A 22,403-nucleotide genomic window follows, 5' to 3' on the forward strand; every position below is an offset into this window, starting at 1 on the left:
AATATTAAATTAATTCTTTATCACAATTATTTTTATTTCAGGTTATCAATATTTGTAAGTATCTTAATAATGTTGGTTTCGGAATAGTATCAATATTTTTTACGGTTTTGAAATAAATCAAAGAAACATCCCTATTCGACGACGAAGCATGCACAAGCCGTTTGCCAAGCACAACATGATACACATTGAGTATGTGAATGCAATTAAGGCCCACGGATTCCTGACGTCAATGCAACATTTGTTTCTCAATAACTGCAAGATCCTCGGGCATAAGAGTATGCAATTTTGCATCAATTACAATAATTGCTTTTTTTACGTGCTGTGCTCCATCCTCGTAATATATATGTAGACATGAATCAATAATTCAATGATTGCTTTTAGTTTAAAGCGTATTTACACATATCACGAATTATATTAAAAACATTCAAATTCGTGCGCTTCAAAGAAAATGCTAAAATGTGAATCGTTACGTTTCTGAAAAAAAAACAGCAGTTTGTCATTGCATACATGTGCAATAATTTAAGCTACTCGTTTAGTTTTTACCATATTATCAATGATCGATCAATGCTCCTGGTCGATGATTGCCTTAACTGCTTAAGATCAATTGGGTTACATCATTTGTAGCTGTGGCTTATGTGACATTTTTTTCCAGTGCACAGTACAGTACCGCTGGTAACTAGTCAAACCCCACGTCAACATATTTATATACAAATATGCACCGGTCTCCCAATCTCAAATCATCATTTAATATATATATATGAGAGAGAGAGAATCATCTATTTTCTACCATGATAATGAACAGTTACTTAAAAGTGATTTGTTCAGGTTGATATTACAGTCAAAGCCTTTAAAGGAAGTCACTGCAGAGCCGACAACGACCGGAAGATCCGATGAAGATGAGAACTATTCGATAATTTATTATTGAGTGCGGAACTGTTTTGTTGTGCTTGGAGAAATCAAACATGGCAAATCTGGCTCGATTTTGAGTTTTGACCCTGATTATCATAAATTATAACAGCAATATGGTGGTTTAAACAATCAAATCAATATGGAATTCAGTTTTAATATAAATTATCTCCTTGCTGATACGATTACTAAGTTAGATTGTAATGTGTCTCCTGCAAGAAGAAATGCTGAAGGGTAAGAATTTCATTTTTTTTGCCTGTTTACAGTGTTTTACTTTTAGTTTTTGTTCTTTTACTACCTCATATTACGATTTTTATCATTTAGAAGTTAAATTTGCGTGTTGAATTTGTGGTGTTATTGTCAGAATTCTGACTCATAAAGTAAACCTGGGAGGAAAAGTGCACTTGGTGTGGGGCTTGAACCCACGACCGATGGAACACTAGCACGGCGTTCTTACCAACTGAGCTAACAGGGCGGCTGGTTCTAACCCACACACTACACTTCTCCCCCTAATAACCTTTTAGGCCGATGGAGGCACTACTGCCATTTACCGTTGCCACCAGTAAAGTAAACCTTGGAGGAAAAGTGCACCCGATGTGGGGCTCGAACCTATGACCGATGGAACACTAGCACAGAGCTCTAACCAACTGAGCTAACCGGGTGGCTGTTTCTAGCCCACACACACACTACAACAGTTGTGTGAATCTCAAACTTCAGAGGAATGAAATCAACATAAAATTGATAACTGCTCATTTCTGTATACTTGAAACGCATCTTACGTATGCAGAGATGACTTTGTCACTAAATAATACATCCAATATATGACATGATAAATCTGTTTTGTTTCATTAAAATAAACTCTTGAATGAGTTCTTTTCCACTTGCTTGAAAATTCAAAACGTTTTGAGTGAAACGTTTACTAATTAGGTCTTTTAAGTGTAAGTCTTAATGTGCTGAGAGTAATTTGTTTGGACCCCATATTCATTTTTTTTTTTCCTGAACAATTTGATATTAATTCTCATGGGACCAGGACCTGTACAGGTTTTGAGAAAGTATGAAAGCCGCCCTGTAATGTACACTCATCTAGTTGGATCTACTTTCATCTCACTCCCAGTATTAAAGTTGAAGATTGCTGGTTTCTGCTGGGGTTAAAACTGTTTCCCTTGCTGAAAATCTCCAAGTTCCTCAGGGTTATTCATTTACCGCAGAGTTTTATATGAACGGTAGCTTCAGAAATTGATTTTATAACCCTGCTGCAGAACTCCGTGTCTGATGAGATAAGCAAGAAATAGTTCTTGATCAGAAGTTATTTGTTTTTATCCTTATGTACATTATAAGCTGCATAAAGTACCATCTTGTATCGCACATACTAAGAAATTACCTGTTTTTAAATTGCTAGTAAAGAATCTTTTTTTAGATAATTTGGCATAATTAGTTATGCTATTAAAAGGTTTTGTTTGTTTTTTTCATTAATTTATTCAAAGATTTTCGGTAAAGGAACTATTTTAACTTAACCTCGCATTTTATAAGTACTACATACTGTCATATTCATACTATATTGTGATAATTATATTTAACTTTCTCAACTTATAACTTTATGTTACTAAATTATGTAAAGTGACTGTGATACAACTAAGGCAATATTTATTTTAATGCATAAAGACTAACTTTTAATATATTTGTGCAATTTCGATTACAGCTATATTATTACTTAAATATGCAATGCCTCCCTATGCCAAGCCACCAAAACAAAGGACCACAATGGAAATAAGAGTGTTCTCTTTTTTGTGTCATCCTTGGTTCGGTGTGCCTGTCATGGCTATTGAAAATATCATGTATGTATTATGTTACTATACATGTTGTTTATTTTAAATGTCCATGTATGTGCATTCCTTACTGAAATAAATCTATCTATCTATCTATAATTGCCATATAAATATTGTCTTGGACTTTTTAATGAAAAACATTGTATCATTGATATTTTTATTGCCTCTGTAAATGTATTTCATCTTAAAACAGCCAACATTTTACATGTTTCTGAACCATGAACCTTGACGTCATCGCATGATCAATACAATGAAGCGTAAATAATATGATATTATAATTTATTATTGGTGGTTAAATATGGATAGTGATGTTTTTTTAGAAAGTTGATAAATTCACATCCTCAGCACCCCAGCGTATCACAACCTATATGATACCCTGGGCAAAATGGCTAGGAAGACTTTGTAAATCATGAATATTCATAAGCATTTTTCGACCAATGAAATAGCCGATAACAAAAAGGAAAGATTCTCCTTTATGAAGAGCCACCGGCATATTTAACAATATCCTGCCTAAAATGATTTGTAAGCCCTGATCTTATTGGATTATTTTGAACCAAGATTACATTCGTAACGTCTCGGCCATCTCAGCATCGCATGAGTTGTGTCTCATGCGACCAATCAAGCGGCTGGATTTCACCTAATTAATGATTCATGAGTACAAGATTTTTACAGCTGATTTGCCCAGGGATCATATAGGTTATGATACGCTGGTGTGCCGAGGGGTGATAAATTCATTGTGTTGGCCACTGTATCGAAAATCCACAGAGGGAAACGGAAAGTGGATCGAACTAGTTGAGTCTTCTGTTGCACAGTTGGTATAACACTCGCCCTGTTAACCAGGGGTCCCATCTAGCAGCACAGTGTACTTGCATTTTAATCAGCTGTCCAATTAGCTCAGTTTGAAGAGCTCTGACAGTTCTTGTGCTCTGGCTGTACATTATTCATATATATGTGTATTGAAAATCAAATAATAGTTTATGATGAAAAAATCATCATTTTCTGCAAGGTCACACACATTTTTTTCTAAGTGACTTAAATGGTAAGTTTTCATATGATATTGTTGAATTTATGTAAGTTATAAAATGTAATTTCAGGTACAATCACCATACGTTGCGGTCTCAATTACTTGAAGTTATTGACCGAATGGGAGAGGCATCATCCAAGGTAAACAGAATACTTTGGTCAACTTTCTTTTGTCAAGGTAGTCAAGGCTATTACTATACTAAATACTAAGTATAGGAGAAAGTGCTTCTAAATTATTTCTGCATATTAAATCTATGAATCATAACATAACATTCATTAGGTGTTTACAACGTTCTCATACCCAACATAAATTATACATCAAATTGTCGTGAAAAACGAAAACTTGACAAAATGGGAGTTTTTGCATAATTTCATACATATGAATATCATAATATAAATGCATGGTATAAATAAATTGACCATAAATTCCATTTTTCTGGAATCAGATGACACCAAAGTGATCATTTTTAGAGTCGAAGGTCAATGGCAAAAATAAGGTTTAAAATGTTCTTCCTTAAATTATTATAATTGGAACAAACATGAAGGAAATTCATTTTCAATGTCAGAACTTTGTATTGCTAATGTATCGCTTTTTAAAATCATGGGATTATACATTTTTCAGTTATTATAGTTTGTAGAATAGAATGTGATCTAGTGATTTTATCGAAACTTTTTTTGATAAAACAATAATAAACAGATGAATCTTGGTTTATCTGTATGAATGAATTTGTAATATTATCAATGTCATTGTTAAATTTGTTTGTTTTGTTAGCATTGATAATCTGCACCATGTGAAGATATCAAACTGTTTACTTCCACAATAATTTCAATGGATCCCATTTGATATATTTTTCATTAGTTGTTTTGTAACAATGTTTAAAATCTATATATCTATATCTAAATTGGAATTATTTAAAAATTAATTTGGTTCTAGTATTTGAAAGTTGGAGATATAATTGATATCCTGGTGTTTTAACTAGATAATAATCTGCTATGCTCAATCCATTCATTAAATGAAATGTGTATTCGCCTACACTGTGATCATTCTGCAGTCAACCATGACCAATAATATTCTAGTATGCAGAATGGTTGAGAAATCAGCATTTTATGTGGGCATTTATCAAATACATTTCTTGAATTTTTATCATTCTGAAATCAAGTAATCCCTTTTTCCTTTGTAAAAAGTAATTTCATTCATTCAACCCAACAGCAAGAGCATTGCTAAACTTTTTTATTTTATATACCGGTATATATAACTATGTACGATTTTACAATATTTTCAAATAATCTTCAAATAGCTGTCAGTCTCTGCAACATATGTACAGGTATATACACTTAAAGGGTTAGGCAAAGGGAGACAATCCAAATTGAAGTGATCCTTTAAAATCAGTCATTAAAACAAGAAATTTTAGCCATTCTGAAATAGGGCTTAACTACCTGGATTTTAAACTTTGAAATTGTACCAATAATAATAATGAAATTGGATAGTATTGAATAAAATTTTATTAGGGCTAACTAAATTAAAATGTTGAGCAAGTTAACATAGGTGCCATGTTCAAATTTAGCTTGTGATAAGTTCCACCTTTGAAATAATCATCTTAATATGATATTTTGGTTCATGTACAGTGGCCATAAGTGAGTGTATATATTTAAGAAGTGGCATTAGTACATAGTATAGAATAATTTATTAGAATTTATATATAGAATTTATGAAAATATGAGGATTCCTTTGATTATTTCAGGCACAGGGTCTGTACAATGTGATCACCACTGGCAGAAAACTGCAACTATCAGAACATCATCTCTATATTATGAAAGATGCCAACGGAAATGGGTAAGGGCGAAAAGTTATATGCCCCTTCGTGCTTACAACCATGGGTTTATCTCGATATTTTTTACCCTATATATATAATCTGTTGTCAATAGTTAATATAAAGAGTAAAACAAATCGAGAGAAACACCTGTGGTTATACCCATGATTGTGAATAAATCAGAAAAAGTGGTAATGATACCCGGAAGAAGAGAATATTGATCATAAGTAGCAGTAAGGAGATTATTAAATGCATGCTATAAAATGTGATAAAAATTATTTGATGGTTTGATTCAAATTCTCTCTCTCTTTTATACATTCTTTATGAAGCAAAGCCAATTTCAGTCATCATACTTTAAAGTGCAGTGTAGAGCAACATTATATTATATTTTAAGGGAGTGATTGCCCAGACTCTGTTGCATTATATATCAATTGAATTTTAGAGATCTTTGAACAATATTTAGTATTTTCAATATTTCAGAGGGAAAGGTGCAGTCGTCGGTATTTTAAAGATCGGACCTAAAAAGTTGTTTGTGTACAGTCACCATGGGGCCGTGCACGAGATGGAGCCCATGTGTGTGCTGGATTTCTACGTGCACGAGTCCAGACAGCGTATGGGATGTGGCCGTAAACTGTTTGATTTTATGATACAGGTATTTTATGGGTTCTTTTTAATATTGTTTCAGTCATCAAAATTAAGCTTGTGAATGTCAGTAATCCCAAATACTTACACTTGTGATTGGCATCAACATTTTCCCTGCTTTATAAAATCCTGAATTGAGCAAGCAGAGAAAGCCTTTTACCAGGGCAGTTCTTGCGAGTTTTTGCTCATTCCACTACTGTTGTGTTTAAATGACTTGGCAATACAGGTATAAATTCTATTAAGTTATGATAATTGATACACATTAGAGAAGTTTTTAAATGTTTTATTAATGGTTTATTTATTGGTAGGATGACAGAATGAAATAAAGCCGCTGACCAAAATCTTACAGGTTGTCTGTTGTGCATGCATGTAATTTGAAAAAACCCCACATTGAATGTGGTCAAAGATAAGGTTACATTTACATCCTTGAATAAGGTTTTAGTTTCAGCAGCTCTTTGCTGCAGTATTGAATTTTTTATTACATGTTTCTTATATCTATTACACTTTAATACAAAAAATTGGACTGCTGAATAATTCTGAGCAACTATTTTCGTTAAACTTGTATTAAACTTAGCTTTAAAGAGATAAAGTTGAACCCCTATGGCTGGATCTTCCAGCAAGTGATGAAAATACCTTGAGACTCGGAAATTTTGAGCCAAGCGGGAATGTTTACCTTCAATATAAAAAAATTGGTCCTCTACATCCAGTTTGAGCCAATGAAGAATTCAAGTCAACTGGGTTTGACTGTAAGAATTACAGTGATTTTCCAGTTTCAAAGAACAAGGGATGAATTACTTAAACATAATGATACAGAGTAGCTTCAATAAAGTATGATTGGATATTTGTTCAATTTCTCAAATGTGTTTAAATCTGATTGGACATGATCTTTTTCACAGGACATTGGCGTTACCCCAGTCCACCTCGCTATCGACAGGCCATCATTCAAGTTCAGCCAATTCTTGAGCAAGCATTACAACCTTCGAGCAGAGATCCCTCAAGTCAACAACTTTGTTGTGTTTGAAGGATTCTTTAGTAATAGACCAGGTATATTGTTTAGCTGTAAGGTAAGGTTAAAGGTACTCGTGTTTTTGTAAAATGCACTTTTTAAATGACGAAATAAAGTGTGGAAAATCATAAGGAGTATTAAAACTAAGATACCAAAAACTGGAACCCTTCAGCAAATGTTGATATTTGCTCAAATATTGTCTTTGAAGATCACAATTTTCATAAGTGTTAACAATGCAATTGGACATTATCACGAGATGTTATCAATGTATTCTTAAGAGGTCAAAATATCCATGGTGGCCTTGTGGTTAATGCGTCAGTTTTTTAGCTTTTTTTGTAATTCGATATAATGGAGTAAAATAAAGATAAAATAAGTGTTTTCAGATGAATTACAGGGAAAACTAATTTTTGGTCGAAAAACATGAGCGAGGACCTTTAAAAGTCAACTTATTATCAAGCATTATACTCACTGAGCAGTTACGCAACTTAAATCTTTGTTGTGTTTGTAGAATTCTTTTATTAACAGACTGTGTGAGTTATATTACTAACTCAAAGGTACAAATTCAATTTAACACTTCCTCTCACCAAAGTTTACAAACAAATCAATTTTGCCAAGAAAGTAAGCTGTACGTGTGAACTAACCTTCAAGTTTCCAAACAAGCATTGAAAGCTCTTGACTGAGACTCCCAGAGTCTGAGTGTTCACATGTAAACCATGTTAATAACCATGGGTTTGATCACCAACCTAGATTTAGTTTGATGAAAAGTCTGCCAGCCCTTGTTTCTACCTAAGAGCACTGATGAAGGTGCCTATTATCTATGACTCAGTTGGTCATTTCAGCTAAAAAGGACACTGAAATTTGGTCATATTCACAGTCCTGGAAAGTACCTTTTTTCATACATGTAAGGATTGGAGTCAAAGTTCACAATCCTAAAAACAGATCCAAAAAGTCAACAGATACATTGTATGTTTAAATGCAGTGTTATTTTTTTAAGAAGTCTTTCAACCCAGGACCTTAAAGAGTAAGGCCTTAAAAAATATATATTTGGTTTGGGTTACCCGACCTTGCCTTCGAAATAGGCGTGGACCCTACTGTTTTTCATAGTCAGTGTTTTTTTTAAGTGTGTGTTTTAATATAATTTTAAAAGCTTTATACAGAATATTATTTTAACACCAATCTCCAATGATGACAATTACGTTTTTATGTAAAGCCTTACACCTACCTTACCTGTTTTTGAAAAGAATGTTACCCTAACGAAATCAATTTTTCTTTGGCCTAGGCCTTTTTTTTAGGTGAAATATACTATGGTATTATTTCAGAATTTAAGACTTTTTTGTTATATTTTTACAATTCTAACGGGCCAGGCCCCATTCTCGAAAAGGTTTAATAAACTCAGAAACTATTAGCTTTAGTGGCACTATAATGGTAGATAAAAAAATAAATGATTATAAACAAAACTAACTTTATTTTAAGAAACTGGCGGCAAGAAAAGGCCAGGTCAAGGACGACCCCCAGTTGGCCGGAGAAGAGGTGAGAGACAATTTATATCATCACTAGATCTAACCTTAAATGTGTCTTAAAACATCACTTTAGGTTTTAATTTGTATGATTTTGTGAATGCGCAGGCATGTATTAGAGGTCAGCATGTTGTGTTCAGTTTTCCTATTTATAGATATTTTCTGGGAATGTACAGTGCAGTTATCTATATTTTATATTTCGTACTGATTTGCATTCACATTAGACTTCATAATCATTAATTAACTTACTGATTGAATTGCATTTGAAGATCAAAGCAAGTTTGAAATGATATGCCGTATAGCTTTTATACTTAATCTGATAAATTGTACTGACAGTACTGTTCTTAAGTAAGTATTAAATGTTGTTTATGTTTGTTTCAATGTTTATGCTTTTATAATTTTTCACACACAAAAAAAACTTGAAATGTCATCTTTAAACTATCAACATGAAGTGATACAATGTCTTAGATCGACCTTTCAACACAGTTTTTCTTTTATTTTATACCTTATACAAAATTAAAATTTGGTTTACAAGTTAAGCATACACATCCTGTTTCTATCGCCTAGTAGTAATGCGGATGTAGCTTTGCCCATGTGATACAGAATCAGAAACCACAGTGTGTAATTCAGATAATTTTCTTTTCCGTTTTCATTTTTTATGTTTAAATCATGCACTATTTTAGAAAGTTATTGAACAGGTATGCAATAAAATGTGTTTTCATCCTTTAGTTGTGCATGTTAAATTTAAATTTATACAAGTTTCAAAACATCTTCAGCTTTATTCAATCCTTCTCATTGGTTATGAGGTGTCATGTGACATAGTGATATACCCTGACAAAAAGTGTTATACTTCAGCCTAAGGTGATATACACTGGCAAAAAGTGATTCATTTGTAAAAATTTCATGCATATAATGGCGTGATACTGTTCCCATTGTATGCTTGCTATGGTAAAATAATCAACCAAAGAAGAAATTAACATCAGTGATGTCATTTTCTAAGCATAGCATCTTTGGGCATAGTGTGTTAAAATATGATAAAAGGAGTGGTTAGGAAGGTTTTTTCTAAATGCATATGATGAACAGGTGAAGACCGATGGTATCTGTGTATATGGCGTTCCATGAAACACAAGAAGCACCAAAAGGCACCTCACCTTGTCTCAGTGAATTTACTTTCGCTGGTCCATAAAAAGGGATAAACACTAGTCTTCATCAACAGTCAATAACTATTAATTATTTTTGCTGTGTTAATGAGAGAAGGCATTTTGTTTAAATGTATTTATTATATATTTTTAAATCCTATTGTGGCACTGGTGTTACTTTGCTTTCCGAACCAAATCTACCGGTATTTATTTGGGATATACTTTTATGTTTGTAAGAGTTCTTAAGGGTATAGGCACTAATCAAATGGGATAAGAAAATGGAAATAGTTTGCAAACTGCAGATTTATATAAATGTATGATGTCCATTTACAAATAACAGGAAGTTCTAATATATGTATGTACCGTACATTAATGGAGTTTATTGGAGTATTCATTAGGCATGGAGTCTATTAATGCTGAATATTGGTTAACTATTTAATTCAGATAAAAACATGTAGAACTTTTAAACATTAGTAAAACTTTTGTTATTTTATTTATTTATATTTGTCATACCTCTGTCATTTTTGTTGGGAGCAAAGACATCACAAATAATTCATTGTTATGTTGACTTTTCTTTAAATATGATAAAGATATTATACATGAAACTTGTGAACATAACGGAAACCTTAAGTTCTATCATTTGAAAAACGTCATCTTGCCTCAACCAGATGGAGTGTTTTGTTATCATGTGTGGTGATCTTATTAAATCATTATTTTATTTATATTATTCATATTTTTAACTGAATGTTTAATGTTCATTTAAGACCCATGGGTGCATTATAATGATCTCCAAGGTAAGCAGAGTGAAATTATTATTTGAATAGGAAAGAAGATATTTTTTAGTTTGTCATCTGGGCTGGTATTCAATATTGATCTTAATTGGATCTAAGAATGATGTAGCTAACTGGATTACTTTTTATTAATAATTGACCAATAGAGTGAATGATGTCAATGATATATGACATATTGAATACCTGCCAGACCTTAACTTATGCAGGTTATTAGCTATAGATATTGTGATAGCCTTTGTGTTTAATCGTCATGCAAAAACCAATACCTTGGCCTTAACTCAATAACCATTCTAGTTATTCAAATAAAAAGGCTATTAAAGGTTACCAGTGACAGCAATCACATGAACAGCAAAACCCACATCTATGACATTAATAATTGTTGTATCATGCACCTTCTTAACAAAAAGAATAATCGTTCAAGATCATATTCAAATGTAACTTATGTAACATATGGCACATGTTAAAAGCAATATGCAATGAAAATAAAGGCACATTACTCTGACCTTAATAACTGTCCAATTATGCCCCTTTTTTGACAAAAAAAATACAGACATGCGTTTGGTGTTGAAAATACTCTGGGGTACTCTTGTTTGTCTTCAACATAATTTGTTCATTAGCAATTAACCTGTTAGTTTGTCTTCAGTGAATTTGTTTTTGAAATGTCAGGGGCCTGCTTTATTAATGATCTTAAGCTAAAGATGAAGTTATATTTGTACCATTTTTTTTCTAATTTTGCATTTTTCTGTTAATTGAATTTAGGCCAGGCCCCAATTTCTCGAAACTTAACAGGCTTAAGTCACTTATTTCAATTAGCCAAAATACATACTGAAAATGGATTTAGATAAATGAAAAATGGTTTATTCTGATAATCATATAGGTTATTACTACATTATTTCTAAAAATTCTTGAAGAAGTAAAAAAACACAACACAATTTATAGAACAACAAAAATAGTGAGATTAGCTTAATCCTGTTATAAGGGACTTAAGAAGTTTCGAGAAATTGGGGCCAGTATTTTATGGTGAGAATATGAAAAAAAATCAGATGTTGCTTACTGTAATTTAAGATTGAATAATTTATTATTTAAATCTTTTAAAAAAACAGGCACCAGATCTTTGATTGGAAGTTTAAGGGTTACTAACATTGTAAACCTGATTGAGAATTGTCAGAAATGAAAATGGAGATTATCCAGTAATGGTGCATAGATTTAATGTTGTGTAGATACATGTTGATCAATAATAGAACAGAATATACTGGATAATGAATTTCTATGCTTGGAAAATTGAAGACAGTTCTTAACATTTTAATCTCGTTGAAAATCATTCTTTGTCTTAAAGATTCATTATCTTCCTGTCAAATTCACATTTGGAAACTATTTTTGTCAAAAGATTTAATTTGTTTGTAGTTTTTGATGTTTTTATTTTTAACCAGTTAAATCTGTTATATTTTGAATAAATTTAACACTTCCTTAAGCCTAGTGATTAAGCTTAGATTCCAGAGTTACACCTTTTAGTTTTAGTTTGTTTTAGTTTTACCCAGGAGTTTGCTGATTGTTTTTGTTGACTTTGTTTACCTTTTAATGTTTACCTAATTGCAATTTTATTTCCTGCAGTACATGAAATGTACAGATTGTTTTTCCTGATAACCTAAACATGATTGTTTTAAAAGCCTTACTTAAAGATAATGAGGAATAGCAATCAATACACCCAGTATCATTGTGTTATAATCATAAAAAAACGTAATTTATTTTACAAGGATTGTGATGAAAGTTATTTTTACTTATGAATTCTAAGTCACTTCCTTTGGTACTATGATGCACGATGGTGTGGTCTAGTGTTGTGAAGGAAATGGAAAAACCTTGACTCAAATGTGCCCATGAAACCAAGGTTACCTTAAGGAAAAGCGAGTTCTATAACCACTGCACTATTACCAAACAACCTGTATATTGTTTTTACCTTTCTTCTTACAGAGAATGTATTTGATGATGGGTACCAGCGCTCCAACACTTACGCAGCGTACAATGGACGACCACCTCTTCCACCGACCAATCAGAACACAGGACAGGGATCATCCCACTTTGTGACCAATCACAGTGGAGGTCAAGGGACAACTAGTCATTTAAATGGTCACGGTAGTCGACCACCGTCAGGATCATCTGTTAAACAAGGAGCGCCAGTGTTTTGTCTACAGCAAGGAGAGAAGTGGTCAGTTACAATCTATGCTTCAATATAACCAGTGCGATGAACAAACTAGGATGTTATCATCAAACCTATTACTTTGCATGCACATTAGTCTAAGGATATACTGTTTTAACATTGTTGTTAAGTGTCAATCTTAGTTCTCGGTACCTAGCTAGTTTTTTTTTTTTTTTACAAACATGCAAGTCATTTCAATAGTGTTAAAAAACATCTCTCAGATAATTGACAATGCTTCATTTTAGATGTTTTGCTGCAAACAAGCCTGTTAAATCATTTTTTTTTAATTAAAAGGTTCAGATTTTCATTTAACTTGAAAGAAAATCCAACTAGAATAAAAAACAAAGTAATGTTTCTTTAACACAAAGTCCGAATTAAACATGGACATGGTCGGAACCAGAAGCTATCTCACATTTTGAGTATGTGTTATCTTCAAAAACAATGGGATTTTTAAATCCAATACCAGGTGACAACTCTTTCAATGAGTGATAGAAAAAGTTTATTTCAATGAAGGACCTTTGTATCATCCTCCTGGACCCTATTGCAGAGATAATTTTGGTTACCACAAGGAATGCTCTTCACAAAACAGGTTTTTTCATTACCATGAAGTATAAGTTATCATCAAAGAAACTTATTTTTACCCTCAGAAGGTTTTATCAACAAATTTTATATTGGCATAACAGTTATTAAACTTATATGCAGGCTTATTCACTAGTATGTTTTGCTATGTTTCAGGGCGAGTACAGCCGGAATGGGCAACTAAAGCCACTAGCCATTGAGGAGTAAGTTCCATTCAAAACAGTTTTCAATTATACATAAAGTTATTCAGTTTTTGAAGCAATGATTCTACATGTTTTAATAAAGATGAGTCTAACAATTGCTGGATACAAATTTAAAAGAATGAACATTACACCTTATGTTCAAAGGGAAGCAACACAAACAAGAATATTTGAGAGAAAGGAGAAAGGAGCAGATCTAGGATCAAGAATATAAGTATCTTCCATGGCCGAGAGTGCAAGATAGGTTCATTCTGACCCGAGCGTAGGGTGTCTTGCGGAAAACGAGGTTTACCGAATTTCTGCAAAACACCCTGCGCGAGGGTCGGGATGAACCTATCTTACATGAGCGTCTATGGTAGATGCTTTTTCTCCCACCTCAATTAAACAAAATTAAGTAAAAATGTATTTTTTTGCTGGAACTCTTTTGTGCTTAGTGAAAATAAATGCGTATGGATATGTGATAATTCATGGTTGTCATGGATATGCACGCAGTGATTCGGGTTATGTTAACAGTCAAATCGGTCTTTAAATAGTTCTGAGGAGAGTGAAGCATTATTTCTGAAAAGGTGCGTGAAACCTGTTTTATAGTGACATTTGAAGCTAGAAATAATTAATTAGCGATCTAAATATTGCCACAAGACAAGGTTTCCATGGTGCTACAGACGACAGTCTTCAACAATGGAGGTAATTACAATGTGGCGACCATTAAAAAGGAGTTCCATATGGGCATTTTATCTTTGCCCGTGGGCAAGATAAGAATATCTAGCATGGTAGTTATTGGATCTACTTATCTGAGGAGTTCCATACGGGCATTTTATCTTCACTCCTGGGCAAGATAAGAATATCTAGCATGGTTAAATTATTGGATCTACTTATCTGAGGTGGGAGAAAAGAATATCTAGCATGGTAAAGTTATTGGATCTACTTATCTGAGGTGGGAGATAAGAATATCTAGCATGGTAAAGTTATTGGATCTACTTATCTGAGGTGGGAGATAAGAATATCTAGCATGTTAAGTTATTGGATCTACTTATCTGAGGTGGGAGATAAGAATATCTAGCATGGTAAAGTTATTGGATCTACTTATCTGAGGTGGGAGATAAGAATATCTAGCATGGTAAAGTTATTGGATCTACTTATCTGAGGTGGGAGATAAGAATATCTAGCATGGTAAAGTTATTGGATCTACTTATCTGAGGTGGGAGATAAGAATATCTAGCATGGTAAAGTTATTGGATCTACTTATCTGAGGTGGGAGATAAGAATATCTAGCATGGTAAAGTTATTGGATCTACTTATCTGAGGTGGGAGATAAGAATATCTAGCATGTTAAGTTATTGGATCTACTTATCTGAGGTGGGAGATAAGAATATCTAGCATGGTAAAGTTATTGGATCTACTTATCTGAGGTGGGAGATAAGAATATCTAGCATGGTAAAGTTATTGGATCTACTTATCTGAGGTGGGAGATAAGAATATCTAGCATGGTAAAGTTATTGGATCTACTTATCTGAGGTGGGAGATAAGAATATCTAGCATGGTAAAGTTATTGGATCTACTTATCTGAGGTGGGAGAAAAGAATATCTAGCATGGTAAAGTTATTGGATCTACTTATCTGAGGTGGGAGATAAGAATATCTAGCATGGTAAAGTTATTGGATCTACTTATCTGAGGTGGGAGATAAGAATATCTAGCATGGTAAAGTTATTGGATCTACTTATCTGAGGTGGGAGAAAAGAATTTCTAGCATGATAAAGTTATTGGATCTACTTATCTGAGGTGGGAGAAAAGAATTTCTAGCATGGTTAAATTATTGGATCTACTTATCTGAGGTGGTAGAAAAGCCTGTCCTTGTGCTTTCAACTATATTTTCATTCGTATTTTTCTATGGAGTAATAAAAGTATACTTTTTAAAGCAATTTTTAAATAAAAATACACATATGTATAAACTAATGTAAAACTGCTATAATATGAATCATGCTTTATTACCTATTATAGCATTGACGTGAGAAGTGATTCTAGAAATGTGACTGCCCAGGAACTAATAAACAAGGGACACCAAATGTACAGTCGCCATAGAAACACGGGGGATACTCCCATTGGCTCAATACAGGGATCACGACCTTCAAGTGGAAGTGTGCCTATAAATAGAGACATTACATTGAATGGTGTACCAAATAGAAATAATAATTCAGAGTATAAAGAATCATCTTTAAAACGAACTGCATCTGCTAACGATGCTTATAATTTAAATTTACATCAAGAATACCAAGGTCGGCGAGGACATTTACGGACAAGAAATGTTGATGAACATATAAGGTAAGTTGTGTGAAGAGTGCTTCATGTTTTTAAATTTGCTTAGTGCTAATATCTTTTGCTTGTAAATAAATAATTTTTAACTCCAGTCAAAATGCAAAATATGTATCTAGTATATTGAAACAATTTTTCAATATACTTTATATATATTTTGCATTTTAAATGTTACTTTCTTTTTATGAATGCTCTGGTTTTGGCGAAAATGCATTTTTAGCTAGACTATTCGAAGAATATGGAGGGCTATACTACACACCCAAGCGTCAGCGTCGGCATTGGCTTCACACCTTGGTTAAGGTTTTGCATGCAAGCACACATAGGTTAAAAAATAAACTCTAGTTTGCATTTAATGCAAATAATAGGCCTTTATTTTTTAACTTAAAAATTCTGGTTAAGGTTTTGCGTGCAAGCACACATAGGTTAACATCTCAGCAACTACTTAAGGTATTGCATTGAGACTTGATACAATGGTACTCTACCATCCAACCTACTTAATTAACCAAGTTTGAAAACTTTAGTTTGCATTTAATGCAAATAATAGTCCTTTATTATTTGACTTAGAAATTCTTGTTAAGGTTTTGCATGCAAGCACACATAGGTTAATATCTCAGCAACTTCTTGAGGTATTGCATTGAGACTTGATACAATGGTACTCAACCATCCAAACTACTTAATTAACCAAGTAAGATAACACTAGTTTGCATTTAATGCAAATAATTGCCCTTTATTATTCGATTTAGAAATTCTGGTTAAGGTTTTGCGTGCAAGCACACATTGGTTAATATCTCAGCGCTTACTTGAGGAATTGCATTGAGACTTGATACAATGGTACTCAACCATCCAACCTACTTAATATACCAAGTTAGATAACTCTTGTTTGCACTTAATGCAAATAATGGCCCCTTTTATGACGTTAAGGTTTTGCATTTAACCACTTTTAAGTCAATACCTCAGCAAATACATCATGTTTTGCATTTAAAATTTACACACAGGCTCCCGACCATTTAACCTTCTTCTTTAATCAAGTAAGATTATAAGTATCTTCCATGGCTGAGAGTGTAAGATAGGTTCATTTCGACCCGAGCGTATGGTGTTTTGCGGAAACAAGGTTTACCGAGTTTCCGCAAAACAACCTGCACGAGGGTCGGGATGAACCTATCTTACATGAGCGGCTATGGTAGATGCCTTTTCTCCCACCTCAGTTAAACAAAATTAAGAAAAAATGTATATTTTTGCTGGAACTCTTTTGTGCTTAGTGAAAATTATTGCGTACGGATATGCGATAATTCGTGGTTGTCATGGATATTCGCGTAGTGATTCAGAGTATGTAAATGGTCTGATCGGTCTTTAAATAGTTCTAAGAAGAGTGAAGCATTATTTCTTGAAAGGTGCGTGAAAACTGTTTTTTGGTGACATTTGAAGCGAGAAATAATTAACTAGCGTTCTAAATATTGCCACAAGACAAGGTTTCCATGATACGCTACAGACGACAGTCTTCAACAAGGGATGTAATTACAATTGTGGTGACCATTAAAAGAAGTTTGATACGGGCATTTTATCTTCGCCCGTGGGCAAGATAAGAATTTCTAGCATGGTTAAATTAATGGATCTACTTATCTGAGGTGGGAGAAAACTCTATCTTTCATATTATATCATTTTTGCCCCTTTATTATGAGACTTAGAAATTCTGGTTAAGGTCTTGCATGTTAGCACACATAGGATTATATCTAAGCAACTACTTGATGTATTGCGTTGAGACTTTATACAATGGTATTCAACCACCAAACATGATTGAATAACCAAGTTAGATAACTGTATTTTGCAAATAATGGCCCTTTATTATTAGACTTAAAAATTCTGGTTAAAATTTTCCATGTAACCACATTTATGTTAATATCCCAGCACATCATGTATTGCATTGAAATCTAATCTTACAGTGATCCATGCATGTTTCGCCAAAACTTTTCAATCCTTACATTGAAAAGCGGCGGAATAGTCGAGCGCGCTGTCTCTGTGACAGCTCTTGTTAATTGATAGAATTGCACAGCCTAATAAAGTTTAGAATATAGTAAGATATCTACCGTCTTAATTTACATTGTGTTTCTTGCAAAATGTATTCCCAAATTTACCAAGTTTTATGTATCAAAAGTGGAGAAGATAAGAAATGTTGTAAATACAACAATATGTAATATATATATCATATATGTATATATACTGCCTCCAACATGAACGACGCAACGCCATTGGTCCAGGACTAGTCACATGGTGACCCCATATTTTTTTTGCTTCGCTCTCGCCCGATATGGTTTTCCCCGTATTATCCCATATCAGGTCACCTACAAACCATGTTTATACACATTTTTTTTTACTGCATCCTGAAATGTCAAAACATGATGCTTGAAGTTTCAAATGTTTTTAATTCAAATGAATGCTTAATGGATACTCTTTATTGTAAAACTCACAGTCATGTTGAAGGGTGACTAAGCAACTCCATTGTTTTGCTCATTATTTAATGCCTTTTCAGAGCTATTTTTGCTTTGACCCCAAGCTTGATTATTAGATTACTAGAAAATGTTATGTAAAGTATTTATCAATGTGATGGGCAGATTGAGCAAATTGTTTTTTATAAGGCGGGAAAATATACTCTGACGTCATGTTTGTTAAAGGCTTAGTTTAAGGAATGCTTGGCATGACAATTCCCTGCTGTGCTTCTTCTGCTAATTGCACTGATATCACAGTAGGGGCCAATTTCCTGTTTATTTGTTTATTGGCTGACAGGGCCATTTCTATAATAAAACTTCCAAAACTGGAAAGCAGGATATTCAAATCAGAGATCTGATAAGGCAAAATTTTAGATTAAGATCAATAGACAGGCATTGCGTACACATTCTTAACAATTAAGTATGGTTCTTATTAAAAGCTGATAGGATGGCAGAAAGGAAATTCCATTGCCTGTTTATGTTGGTAATAATCATGTTTGTCATTGACCATTTTGTTTTGCAGAAACCCATTCCTTGCCCCTGGAGAAGATCTTCCAAAAACCGTGTTACCATGGAAACCATCTATTTATGAGGACCAGAAGACCTGGACAGTCTTCGACAAGGAACCAAGCTACCTTTCAATAGCATCTAGAAACTACACACATACCAGGCTTTGGTGACCAATGGCCTTTTGTAAGGGCAAGCAAGCCTTTCTTGTCTGTATGGCCAATATGTTTTGATAGGTTATACTTTTGTACTGTCTTTGACTTTGTATGATTCTTTTGTCAATGTTTCAAAGTGGCTGTAAAATAGAAATCAATTTAAAGTTGTAATATGTAAATTAATGATAAATCATTCAGTCTACACAATTCAAATTGCTAGAAGACATTTGGAATCGGCCATTTTACCGACATTGGGAATTCCAGTTTTGACTGGAAACAAAAAAATGATAACATAATAAGAATACATTTCAAGAATTTTTTTTCTTTTACTGCAACACATATATATGGGTAAGCAGATGATAGTCACTGATTATAATTAGAGATTCAGTTTTGTTGGTATTTCTGTGTGAATTTATAACTGAATTATATCAATATTATTATATTAATTCTAGTACCTGCGTTCTTTATCAAGTACTGAATTTTCCGAAAATATTATTTTAATTAAACATCTTATTTGTTTTCACAAAGTGTATGAAATGTTGCATATGGCTTGATTTAAGTGTATGTGAAAGGATATTTTAAAACTGATCTGTGATAAAAAAATTATTCACCTGTGATTTTTTACGGCCAGGGAACTATAAAGACTTTAGCTGATTTGTTTTTTTGAAGAAAAATGTTTTGATAGTCTCGTTGTCAGTGCCGTGCGAACCCTTCAACCTTGGTCATTCAAAAAATCGGCAAAAGAAACATTGGGAACATGTTGCCGAAGACAAAACACACTAGGAAAGAAAGGCCCATAACTCTTGCTATAATTATTATCATGTTATGCTCCTTGTTCAAACAGAGAAAAGAACAGACAAACATTGGCATTCACTCAATGGTGCTCTTGTAAGAAAACAGCAACAGACAAGCATGACATTTGCTGTGCTCTTGTTAGAAAAAATCCTGTTATTTTTTTTAGATTTTTATATAGGCTTTAAACAAATGAAGGAAACTTTCTAGTTATCATTTCCTTCATAGAGAAGTGGCCACGTCTGACGCTCTTAGTTCATCTATTAGGCCATGGATAAAGGAGTAAAAATGTGTATCTCTGAAGGAAAGGACATTTTGTTATTTAGTCAAGTATCTTTGTTAGCTCTGATGAATGCAAATGAAGGCTCTTTAATTATTTGTAAACTATTTATTAATAAATATGTAATAGTTTAGTTAGAAAGTATTTCACTTGTTAATTATTTGGACCTTCCTTGCATTTTTTTAGAATGTCTTTCAGGTTTTTGATCAAGCATTCCAAGTTAGGAGTATTTTACCCAGTAGTTACATGTAGGTTGTAGAAAGCCATTATGTCAAATATTTAGGTAGAAATTCCAATACATTCAACTTGGAAGGTATGCACAATCTGAGAAGCAGCCCATGAAGTAACATTTTTAAGGCCAATATCTGTATTATGCAATTATACTTAGAATAGTTTATTTTTGTCAATTAACTGTAGAAAATTTTAATGCTGCGAGGTCCTTGTTTCGATAACAGAACAGAAAAAAAGTTAATTTGGACTTATGCAACAAAGCATCTTGTCATAGAAATAAACATGTGTACAACAAGTGAACTTTAACAGAATATCATTCAAGCAATCATCTTAAAATGTAGTCAATATTTATGACATGGCCATCTTGTCATGTGACCACAATTAAGTTTTATTATAATTTATTTCCGGGCAAAAAAGGGTCCCTAACTAGTATATATACTAGTATTAAATGTAGATTTTTAATAAGAATTAATTGTACTGCCTCATGTATGTGTAGATTTAAGCGTTTTTACTGCCAGATATATTTTTGATTATATTGTATACTTTAGCATATATATGTATATGTAAATCATAGACTTTGTACCTATCCTACAAATCACCCCATAAACAGTTTATTTTAGCCAGTAAGAAGTAAACAGAGTAAACAGATAAACGTATTTGAATACCTTCTCCACATGGTTATGTGTATTATTGCACTTATATAAATAATTTTACTGTGAAATTATTATTCTATGGTACACATGTAGTTATGCACCAGTCAATTGTAACCACGGCACCCCCCAGGTCCGGGGGTAATACCAGGGATAGCTGGGGAAATGGGCCGTGTTTTTACCTTTCAGGTGGCCCCGCAATGCTGGGTGAATGCGGTGTTTTTGTCTTTCGCGCAAGAGTTAGCGGGAAATGGGCCTTACCTAGGGTCCCTGGGGTGCGGGGGCATTTGGCAGGGATTTTACCATCAGTTCATCTCTGTAGGGCGGGGATTTTACCCGGGGTTGGCTGGACCAAAAGTCAATGTCCACGCTATTCCCTGGACCTGTGGGGGGGAGGGCGTGGTTACAATTGACTGGTGCATTACTGTTCTGTTGCAAGTGTGAAAATTTCAATTATTAATTTGTAACACTAAGCATGTTTTTCCATGTTTGTCTTGAAGTGTTTTCATTGTGTATATTAAAGTAAAAGATGTTATTTTATCATTAGATTTGTATGTCATAAGACTTGTATGTCATAAGACTGGGACGCATATATTTATCATATTTCGTAAACAAAAATTGTCCGCAATTGTGCCAGATTTGTTGAAATTTATCCAAAATTGTTATTTTGATACAGTTAAAGAATGTTTTTTTGTGTGTTCAAAGCAATGCAAAAGATTTGGATATTGTTGTACATTAAATTTTGGTATATTTATCTACACAAATCTGTGTAAAAATGCTTACTTTTGGAATGCTTGCTTTTCCAAACATAGCGCTAAACATATGTCAACTACAGTCTATTATCATCATTATAAGTAACGGATTAATCCTGGTGAGATCTTAAAACTACAGATTATTGTACACTTGTTAAGATTGTTTTTTCTCTGCTATTTGCATCAGTAATAAGTACATTAAAATGAATAAAAATGACTAAGGAAACATTTTCATAACGGGATCATAGCCCCTTTACCCCATTCTCATTCATCAGAGGTTCGATCGTGATAAAATCTAGTGGTACGTCACTCAGGTGAAATGTACGTCACTCAGGTGAAAGGTACGTCACTTGGGTGAAAGATATGTAACTCTGGATAACGAGAATGCTTTACCCAGCTTTGGACATAAATCACTCATACACAAACACTGATGCTTGTAATTTTTCAGGATTGACGATAATCAGCTGTGTCAGGACCAGTATATGTGAATGTCTGGCAAAAAGTTATTGTTAAAATGTCTACAGGTGTCACCCCCAATTAAGGTCTACTTATTTATGTAGACCTGATATTTTCAATTATTACATTTGTGCCAGCAAATCATATTTACA

The 22,403-nt window shown here is 33.3% G+C and overlaps 1 pseudogene; it reads left to right on the forward strand.

Moving 5' to 3' along the window:
* The first annotated feature begins 942 nt into the window (after nt 1–942).
* On the forward strand, nt 943–21,674 carry LOC128224456 (uncharacterized; annotated as a pseudogene).
* Nucleotides 21,675–22,403: the final 729 nt, after the last annotated feature.

The sequence above is a fragment of the Mya arenaria genome, chromosome 17 (genome assembly GCF_026914265.1).
Source record: "Mya arenaria isolate MELC-2E11 chromosome 17, ASM2691426v1".
Lineage (NCBI taxonomy): Eukaryota > Metazoa > Mollusca > Bivalvia > Myida > Myidae > Mya > Mya arenaria.